Source organism: Triticum urartu, chromosome 4A (genome assembly GCF_056163025.1).
Source record: "Triticum urartu cultivar PI428250 chromosome 4A, HENAU_Tu73, whole genome shotgun sequence".
Taxonomy (NCBI): Eukaryota; Viridiplantae; Streptophyta; class Magnoliopsida; order Poales; family Poaceae; genus Triticum; species Triticum urartu.
In genome coordinates, this window is record NC_141876.1 from 585,684,039 (window position 1) to 585,695,401 (window position 11,363).

At 52.1% G+C, this 11,363-nt stretch overlaps 1 pseudogene; it reads left to right on the forward strand.

The window, feature by feature from the left end:
- The first annotated feature begins 4,730 nt into the window (after nt 1-4,730).
- Nucleotides 4,731-9,145, forward strand: LOC147976858 (uncharacterized; annotated as a pseudogene).
- The last annotated feature ends 2,218 nt before the right edge of the window (nt 9,146-11,363 follow it).

The following is an 11,363-nucleotide window of genomic DNA, read 5'->3' on the forward strand; positions in this document are numbered from 1 at the left end:
CCGGGTGGCCGAATATTTGGCGAAGGTGATCGCTCATCGCCTGCCGACCAAGGGACAGTTCGTCCCCACGCCGGAGCCCACCGAGAAGGTAGTGTTCCTCCCCCATTTATTCCGCGGGCTAGGGTTTCCACTCCACCCTTTCGTCCGCGGGTTGATGTATCATTACGGGATAGATTTCCATGAAACCGCGCATGGCCTGCTAGATGTCGTCAAGCGTTCGGCCTGCATTGAAGGTGCGCGCATGGCCTTCGCCCGTTGCAAGATGTGGTGGGCGAAGATGGACGCCGTCGAGGTGACCAGAGGGCCACCGGAGGGCAAGGAACACTGCACACCCAAACGGTATTTTGCTGATGTCCTAGAGGGGTCTCGCCTTGCGGCAGCACAATGTTCGCAGGACATGGTATTTGAATAAATGTATTCATATTGCCTTTGCCTTGTATTATGAGAACAAAGCCTGTTTTGTAATGTAATTTTGTTATGCTTTGAATTGTTTCCTCCTGTGCGGCCGTGTTGTATGTAAGAGGGTTGGGCAGTCATCGGCTTCTGCCCTCACGTGGTAGTACAGAGGTGTTCGGGATGGAATCTAAACAATCTTGATCCAATTGTATGGTCCTTGAAGGAGTTGTTTAGCACAACGAACAAGTCAATCAGACTATATGGCTTAAACGCCCTCACTTAGCCATAGGAGTTTTATAATAAAGCGTAGGTGCAGCCCCTGGTTCAAACTAGGGTGATGTCAGCATTTCATCGGGAAGTGCCGATCTTTCACATAATGCGGAAGAAATCTCCAATGATTTGTGACCCTCAAACAGCTGACCGGCTCTTGCCGTATCATGATAGTCAGTTTTGAGCTTTCTCTTCTGAGGTGCTCGTATGGTCAAGGCCAGGGCACAGTTGGTGTAGTTATCCCTTTACTACCCTAGCTGATTTAGCGGAACATAGGGTAGCAAGCACAGGAGCCGGGCAACCCAACTATTGACCAAAGACATGATTCGGAACCAATGCATATAATGCTAAATTCGGGGTGCCGAACTTTATCTTTAAGGATTGTACGGACTTTTTTGCCCTATCGTGGGGCGATGGGGAGCCCCTGGAAAATATGAAATGTACCAGAGTGTACGGTTCCTAGGAAATAAGTAATATAAAGGAAAACAGAGTGAGAATAGAGATAGGATCTGGAGCCCTTGACCTTGGCTCATGAACTGTTTCCATTATAGTTGGTTTAATGGGTCCAAGCTCATTGGTACAAAATAATGCAATAAGCAACCGGCTATTTGACATGCCATACCCAAAGGCGGACTGCACGTGGGTCCTGAAAAACGGTTAGCCTCTAGGGCTTCCCATGTACGCCTATGCTCCATGTCAATCCGGTGTGTTTGTCCTTTGACGGGATTGTTAATCAGGCCATCGAAGGAGGCCCCCATAGGAGAAACCTGAAACAAGGGAAAAGGAGATAGTAAAGTTATATGTGTGTCCGGGATCGGTCTAGCCGAACCCTGGATCCCGGGATAGCTTGTGCCTCCGTTGATGCCCATGGAATTTTGAGTGCGTAGTTATGGACGGGTGGCATGAATGCCACTACCTCATCGGGATTGGGACAGAGGCCGAATTGCTAATCAAGCTCTTGACGAGCCGCGCTGTCCTGTTGAAGTGTAGTCCGGAACCTCTTAATGATGTCCAGGGGCCCGGCAGCCAGGCTATGATGCTGCTTGAGAAGGCTGCTTTGTACCTCTGCTGCTAGGGCGGAAGTGTGCTCCCCTCTCTGGAGGGAGCGTTCTGTGTTTCCATTGACTGTTATGACACCGCGCAGACCGGGCATCTTTAGCTTGAGATAAGCGTAGTGTGGCACCGCATTGAATCTAGGAAATGCGATTCATCCGAGTAGTGCGTGGTAGCCGCTGCGGAAGGGGACGATATCGAAGATCAACTCCTCGCTTTGAAAGTTGTCCGGGGAACCGAAGATCACCTCCAGTGTGATTGAGCCCGTGCAGCGGGCCTCAACACCTGGTATGACTCCTTTAAAGGTAGTCTTTGTGGGTTTGATTCGTGAAGGATTAATGCCCATCTTTCGCACTATATCTTGATAGAGGAGGTTGGGGCTACTACCACCGTCCAGTAGGAATCGTGTCAGGTGAAATCCGTCGATGATTGGGTCAAGGAGCAGGGCGGCTGAACCGCCATGCCGGATACTAGTTGGGTGATCTCGACGATCGAAGGAGATCGGGAAGGACGACCGCAGATTGAGTTTTGGGACGACTGGCTCTACCGCATAGACGTCCCGAATTGCTCGCTTGCGTTCCCTTTTGGGGGATGTGTGTAGCGTATATCATGTTCACCATTTTGACTTGATGGGGAAATTTCTTCTGCCCTCTCGTATTCGGCTGCCGGGGCTCTTCGTCCTCGTCCTCACTTTGTGATCCTTTTTCTTTGTTTTCGGCATTTAACCTGCTAGCCTATTTGAAAACCCAACAGTCTCTGTCGGTGTGATTGGCTTGTTTATCTAGGGTACCATGTATCTGGCACGGACGATCAAGTATGTGGTCCAGGCTGGATGGTCCCTCACTGTTCCTTTTGTAGGGCTTCTTTCGCTGGCCGGACTTGGAGCCGCTGAATCCGGCGTTAACGGAGGTGTCATCGGTGTTGTCGCCATTGCTTCGGCGTTTGTGTCTGTTGCGCCGGAGCTTGCCGGAGCTGTTCTTGGCCTCGGAGGGGCCTGCCTCGCTGGTTGTGTTTTTACTATGAGGTAGCCAGCTTCCATGGACTTCGGCTTTTCTTGGCCGAGGTGGCGTGCTAGCCATTCGTCCCGGATGCTGTGATTAAAGGCCGCTAGGGCTTTGGCATCCGGACAGTCAACGATCTGGTTCTTATTGGTTAGGAACCTAGTCCAGAATTTTCTGGCTGATTCTCCAGGTTGTTGAACTATGTGGCTTAAGTCATCGGCATCGGGTGGCCAGACATATGTACCTTGGAAGTTGTCAAGGAAGGCCTCTTCCAAGTCCTCCCAGCTGCCGATGGAATCCTCGGGCAGGCTATTCAGCCATTGTCTAGCTGGCCCTTTGAGTTTCACTGGGAGGTATTTGATAGTGTGGAGGTCGTATCCACGGGCCATGTGGATGTGGAGAATAAAGTCCTGAATCCATACTGCGGGATCGGTTGTTCCGTCGTATGATCCAATATTGACGGGCTTGAACCCCTCGGGGAATTCGTGATCCAGCACCTCATCTGTGAAGCAAAGAGGGTGTGCGGTGCCTCTATACCGGGCCGCATCACGACGCATGTCAGGATCCCGATTCCAAGTCACGTTGATCTAGCCGGTAACACCTCATATCACATTGCGGCCTCATGCATGGTATCCCCACGGGTGTCGCCTTACCATGGCCCGGGAACATTTGCGCCTTTTGGCTCACGTATATGATAGTGTCGCTAGCATCCATATGACAGAGAACCCGGGCCGACATGGCTAGTCGTGAACCCAAAGTGGCACAGACCTATGGGGATAGGCATACGTGAATCATATCGAGCATGTTGGTCATCAGCGTGTGAATCCGGGCTGTAGCACTGGGCTAACAGGACTCCGGGGAACCCGGGCTGTAGCAGGCTAGGCAGGACGCCGGATGTCACCGCGTGACATTTCCCCGAAGGGACAGACATAGGAACAAAGTGAAACACATGTCGGCCAGTCAAGTGTCCTGAGCAGTAGTGCTGGGCTAGCAGGACTCAGGTGAACCGGGCTGTAGCGGACTACTATGGCTCGAGGAGCACTAGACACTAAAAGAAATATGTCAACTTGTGACCACCACTATTGGTCACTAAAAGGTCATGGTTTTTCATTTGCGACCTTTTTTTGACCAAAAACAGAAGGTCAAAAGCTTGCGGTCATAAACTGACTATAGCGACCTTTCCTCTGGAATGGTCGAAGACTACGACCAAAATACGTCTACTGTTTTGTTTTGGTCACTAGCAACCTCCCCAGGCCACGTAGGCATCCAGCGTGGCAATCTGACGTGGCACAAGATTCTGGCCGGTCCAGTTCGGTGTTTATACGGGCCGAGCCCATTAATTCAGCCCATTTATATTTTTTTCTATGAATTTTTTGTCAGCTTCATGGACCAATCCCAACATTGCAGCCTTTTTATTTTTGGCCCATGGCCTTTTTGTCTCAACAGTTTCATTTTTTTCTTTTTTTATAAATTGGGTTCACTAGTCAGGTGGGTCCCCATTGTCAGGTTCTACTACTGGGTCCTAGCCATCAGGGCAATATTCTTCATTTTTTTATTTCGCACAAATAAATACCTGGTATTTAAATTGGCACACAGAAAACACACGAAATACTTCAAATATTATCAACCATCAAAGTGCTACATCATATAACACACATACAAATGTGATCAGCATCAAGTTTACAATCAGATAACAAGCTCCACAAGTGTACAATCACATGAGCCAGGTTCTGCTACATCATACATGTTGGAAGTCTACTACACGACCTGATGGACAACAGCCTTGACCTGGTCCTTCGGATAGTTCAGGAGGTGCGTGCACTACGTGCGCACGTCCACCACGCATGCATGACATGCTCGGCCACAGCCATTGTACACGATCTCTCCCTCACCCACTTGTACCTCTCCGCATGTATAAATAACCCTGCGAGATATGAATACAAGTGTGTATAGAGTTCTGTAAAACAACTTGGTAACTGAGCAGTTCAAATCCTATTCCACGCTTCCGCCATGAATCGGCTGCTCCGCCGATCCCGCTCAGCTGACCTCAACGCGGCGGCGAACCTCCCTCCCCTGGCTCCTCTTGCTGCCATCCCACCCGCCCATGCAGCTCCGAGCGCGGCGGGTCTTCATCCTCGGGCTCCTGCGCCTACCCCGGTGCGCCTCGGCCAAGCCGCACCCGCTGCACCTGCAGCTGTTGATGCCGCCCCTCTGGCGGCTCCACTCGATCGCGGCGTCTACCGTGAGCTCATCCCCTGCCTCGACATCCCGGGTGCGCCGGCACCAGGAGAGGGTCTCCCGCCCTCCATCACCCACTTCCTGTGGTTCAAGCTCGATCTCGCCGCCGGTAACTACTCAAGATGGCGCCACCTGTTCTACTTTATCCTCTGCAAGTATAACGTGCAGCATCACGTCGATGAGAACCGGGAGCCACTGCATGAGGACGCCAACTGTCGCAACGATGATATAACCATCGTGTTGTGGATCTATTCCACAATCTCTGATGAGTTGTATGACGTCGTGATGTCGCCGGCCAGCACGGCGCACCAGGTGTGGCACACCCTGCGCCTGTTCTTCCTGGACATTCAGGCCGGCCGTGCGATTGACCTCTCAGCGGAATTCCGCAGCACAGTCCAGGGGGACCTGAGTACGCCCGCCCTCTGCAGTCTCTGGCGGCCGCGCTTGATGACGTTGAGGAGCCCATCACCGACAGGACCATGACGCTCCAGTTCATCCACGGTCTCAGCAGGCGGTTCCATGTGCTCGCGGCGGTGCTCCCCCTGCAGGTGCCGTTCCCCACGTTCGCCCAGTCCCGGTCGCGTCTCCTCCTCGAGGAGATCACGCAGAACGAGCGCGCTCGGGCCGACGGGCGCTCGGACGGCTCCACCGCGCTCTCCATCGGCCACACCTCTGGCGGTTCCGGAGACCGCGGGGGTACTCGTGGCGATCGAGCCGCCTCCGGCAACCAGGCGGAAAAGGGGAAGGCCGCTGCCGAGCCCTCCTCCGGTGGCGACCGTGGACGTGGGCGCTGGCGTGGGTGCGGTCGCGGTCGCGGCCACCCAGGCGCTAGCAGCAGCTCCACCGCTCCAGCTGGGCGCGACTCTCCACAGCAGCCGCTGGGCGCCCATCCGTGGATGGGGTACTTCGCCCCGTACGGGAGCCCCTTCCCACCTCCGCAGCAGCCGCGCGCCCCCTGGACAGCGCCCAACTCCGCGGGCGTCCTCGGCCCCCGACCCGGACAGCACCACCAGGTCTACAACGCCGGTGCACCCAGCTCCTCCAACCCCGCCCCCTGGGACAACTACACCGCCCTCCACGCCGCCCTCAACAACATCGCGGCGCAGCAGCAGCAGCACGGGGGCGGCGAGTGGTTCCTCGACACTGGAGCCACGTCACACGTAACCGGTGAGACGGGTAATCTCTCCCAACTGTCTTATGCTCTTTCGCGTTCTTCTAATAGCATTGTAGTTGGTGACGGTTCACGGATCCCCGTTGTTGCCACCAGCTCCACTCGCCTAGGCCCCTTCTCTCTCACTGATGTTCTTGTCTCCCCCACAATCATTAAGAACCTAATTTCAGTTCGTCATTTTACTCGCGAAAATTCTTGCACAATCGAGTTTAGTCCTTTCGGCTTTGTTGTGAAGGACCTCAAAACCCGGTGCATCCTAATGACGTCCAGTAGCCATGGAGATTTGTACCCTTTCTTCAGTTCCAGCGCAGTGCAGTAGGTCCTCTCTGTCGCTGGCAGCTTGTGGCACCAACGCCTTGGGCACCTTAGCAGTAGTTCCCTTTCAGTTTTAGCAAAAACTTTTCTTCAGTCACCATGTAATAAAGCTAGTTTGAATTCCCATGTGTGCGAGTCCTGCCAGTATGGCAAGCAATCAAGACTACCTTTTATGTCTTCTCGTTCCTGTACTACTGCTCCCTTTGACTTAGTGCACTGCGATCTCTGGACCTCCCCCGTCTCTAGCGTCTCTGGTTACCAATTCTACCTGGTCATCCTTGATGACTTCTCTCATTTTTCATGGGCATTTCCGTTGCACGCTAAATCCGATACATCAATCACCTTACTTCACTTTTTCGCATATGTGCTCACACAATTTCGTGTCCCCATCAAATGCATACAGTGCGACAACGGTGGCGAGTTCCTCACCACAGCCCTACGTGACTTCCTTTCTTACCGCGGCTCCTCTCTCCGCCTCTCCTGCCCATATACTTCACTGCAGAACGGGAAGGCTGAGCGTATGATCCGCACAACAAATGACGTGCTCCGCACTCTCCTTCTCCACGCCCATCTTCCTCCTAATTTTTGGGTTGAAGCTGTTCACACGGCTACACATCTACTCAACCGGCGACCTTCTTCTGTCATTCGCAATGACACACCGTTCTTTCGGCTTTATGGCCAGCACCCCACATACGATCATCTCCGGGTTTTTGGATGTCTTTGCTTCCCTAACGTCTACCCCACCATCGAGCACAAACTCTCACCCCGTGCCATTCGGTGCGTTTTCATAGGGTATCCCCTTGAGCATAAACGCTATCGTTGTCTTGATTTGCACACCCGTAAGGTCATCGTCTCGCGTCATGTCACCTTCGACGAGGCAGTTTTTCCATTCGTAGATCCTGCCCCGTTAAACACATCGGATTGCGTGGCCACACACGATCCCGCCCACCCAATCCTCCTCGAGCGGTGTGGCTACCTACCTCGTACTGGCCCTGTAGCGGATCTCCCTCGGATCCCGGCCCAACAGCCAACAAACCGCGTCGCCCCCGCTCCCCATCTGCCGCCCGCGGGATCCGCTCCTGATCGCCCGCCCTCCACCCCACCTTCGCCGGCTAGCGCTATGCCACCGTCCATCCCGCCAAGCCCGCCCATCTCACCCGCGTCGTGCTGCGCTGACGCCGCCACGTCCACTCCTTCGCATGACGCCTCGCCTAGTACCACGCCACCGCCTGCCAAGCGCCTCCCACCCAAGGCCATCCCAGTTGCGCCACCTGCCAATCTCCATAACATGCGCACCCGTGCAAAATCAGGGTTTCACCTTCCGAAAAACCAACTGAACCTCCACGCCACACATCCTAGCTCAGCCCCATTCCTTCCTCCTACCGCGCAGCCTTGAAGGATTCAAACTGGCACCGTGCAATGTTAGAGGAATATAATGCGCTTTTGCAGAATAACACTTGGGATTTGGTTGCTCGTCCTGCAGGTTCTAACGTGGTCACAGGGAAGTGGATATACCGGCACAAATTCCATCCTGACGGCTCGCTGGGTGCTTCGCGGCTTCACGCAGCAAGCCGGCATCGACTACGGTGAGACGTTCAGTCCCGTGGTCAAGCCGACTACGATTCGCACCGTGCTCAGCGTCGCCGCCGGGCGTTCTTGGCTGATCCATCAGCTCGACGTCAAGAACGCCTTCCTGCACGACCACCTCGCCGAGACGGTCTACGCCCAACAACTCTCCGGCTACGTCGACACCAACAACCCTACGCGTGTGTGCCGCTTGAACCGCTCGTTATACGGGATGAAACAAGCGCCACGGGCATGGTTCTCCCGGTTCACCACATACCTACTCCAGCTTGGCTTTGTGGCGTCTCGCTCCGAATCCTCTCTCTTCATCCTCCGTCGTGGGACGCAGCTCGCATATTTGTTGCTGTATGTCGACGACATTATCCTCACCGCGAGCACCACATCTCTCCTCCAGTCCATCATCTCCTCGCTCCACCAAGAATTCGCCATGTCCGACCTTGGCCCGCTGCATCATTTTCTTGGCATTAATGTCACTTCCACTACCGCCGGTCTCTTCCTATCGCAAGAGCAGTATGCCTTGGAGATTCTTGATCGAGCAGGGATGCTTAATTGCAAACCCTTACCCATGCCAGTAGACACACATGCAAAACTCCCAGCTGACGATGGCCCTCTATTTCATGATCCTTCTCTATACAGGAGCCTTGTCGGTGCCCTATAGTACATAACACTCACACGGCCTGATCTTTCTTATGGTGTTCAGCAATGTTGTCTCTTCATGCACGCTCCGCGTGACTCGCACTTCCATTTGCTAAAGCGCATCCTGCGCTACCTTCGTGGGACTACACATCTTGGCTTGCAGTTCCATCGTTCCACCTCCAGCGAGCTCGTCGCATATTCCAACGCCGACTGGGCAGGGTGTCCCGACACACGCCGCTCCACCTCAGGGTATTGTGTGTTCCTCGGCGGCAACCTTGTGTCGTGGTCCTCGAAGCGGCAACAGACCATCTCGAGCTCCAGCGCCGAGGCTGAGTACCGGGCTGTCGCACACGCCGTTGCCAAGGCAGTCTGGTTGCGACAACTCCTTGGCGAGCTCCACCAGGCTCCCACGCGTGCTACCGTGCTCTATTGTGACAACGTGAGCGCGATGTACATGTCGACTAACCCTGTGCAACACTAGCGTACGAAGCACATGGAGATTGACTTGCACTTCCTCCGAGAGCGTGTGTTGCTCGGCGAGGTTTGCGTCCTCCATGTCCCAACGAGCTCCTAGTTTGCCGACGTCTTCATCAAGGGGCTGCCGACGAGCATCTTCCTCGACTTCCGGTTCAACCTCAACATTCGGGAGACCCACGTTTCGGCTGTGGGGGGCTGTTGGAAGTCTACTACACGACCTGATGGACAACGGCCTTGACCTGGTCCTTCGGATAGTTCAGGAGGTGCGTGCACTACATGCGCACGTCCACCACGCATGCATGACATGCTCGGCCACGGCCATTGTACACGATCTCTCGCTCACCCCCTTGTACCTCTCCGCATGTATAAATAACCCTGCGAGATATGAATACAAGTGTGTATAGAGTTCTGTAAAACAACTATACACACATACAAATAGGAGCAGCATAAAGGGCTTCATTAATGCAAAACTTGATACTTGACAGCAATGTTAGAACTATGCTTCCTCCGACTTCTTTGTCCTAATGCTCACGAAGAAACATGAAAGCCCAGCATCTGCATGTTACAGAACAAAATGTTTAGGAACAAAATATAAGTAAATCTAACAGCATATTTAACAATAAATAACAGAATAATGAAGTTAACAAGACATTTTAAAATCAACTTGATAGTTGACAGCAATGTTTGCATTGGACACATCGAGAACTAAAATTATACATAAATGCCTAAATTCCAATGCCCAATGCCTCAGTTTAGTAAACACTAAGCATGGTACATAGTAAAGATTGGACACAACCAAAACTGAAATCATTTACTCTATCAAGCAACAATGATGCAACACACAAGAAAAGAGAGATGCACAACGGGTCAGCATCATATATCACACAACATGGACACTGCCAGCTCACCGAAGAACTTGTGGTCGCCGTCGTACATAGCCACCATAACGCCGGTCACCTCGTTAATCTTGTCCTTGAAGTTCTCTAACTCCAGGTTGTTCCACTGCAGCTCGGTCTTTTCTCAACCGTATGTGTACATGCATCATGTCATACATAAAATATTCTAGTCAATATTCTCAGCTAACTTTGATGTAATGAAAATAATTACTTAAGGACTTGGGGTAAAAATTGATATTAGACATCAAAATTAGCAGCGCTCATTTCAACCATGTTTAGATTAACTTGAGGTAAATTAGCAGTAATGATATTAGTTACAAGCTAGGTGTGTAACTGCTGTCAACACCACCACCACTAGAGACACGCAAGATAAGCATCAACATCACCATGATTTTGATATCAGCCACTCCATATCACCAGAGCATAACAGGGGCACATATGTAAAGCAAGTACACGTGGGCAGCTACTGACAGACCCTAGAACCACAGGAATTTATCACCAGAGAGCCTAGTAGGAGTTGATGCTTGGTTACAGCATCTAGCAGCAACTAGTACAGCCCCACGTCCAACCCAAATCATGGCCAAGGCCATGCAGGAGCTACATCAGAGAAGAAGGAATGGGGAGGAGCTCACCAGAGGGACATTGTAGCCGTAGCATAGGCTCAGCCACCCACGACTGTGGTGTGACCATCACCACATCCAGGAGAGGATCTGGAAGCAGCCAAAGCACCACCGCAGTGACCAGGGCAAGCATCGGGCACAGTGGCGCCACCCCAGGGACATCACCGCATGGACATCACCGGCCTCGCCCTGTTTCAAGAAATGTTCAGAACAACTTTGTCAGACTCGATCAATTCTGAAGAAACCAACTTCGTCGTCAGACACATACATACATACAGGAAGCAAAAGAAGAAGAAACAGAGCTCTACATAATGCTTATATCAAATGAGCAAGACACAGGAAGCAAGACACAGAAGAATTTAGCTTTACATAATGTTTACAAGAACATGACCCCAATACAGGATTTAACTTGTCCTCAACACTGTTAACAAGGTACTGAAAGTAGCTATGTGCATCAGCCTCACCAAGTCTTATCATGAATTGGTTGCTTTTACAAACTGCAATATATTTCTGGACAGCAAACTAAATAGATGGCTGCTCTGAAACCGTACATCCAAACGAAGCAAACAAGTACTCTATGAAAACCTTAGAACATGCTTTACAACTCATAGGTAGAGGCCAACTTGAAATTATGAGCATAACGAACTCATTTTTTAGTTAGAAGCTCGCTGCCCAAAACATTCAGGTAGTGCAGTTTTTTAGCTGA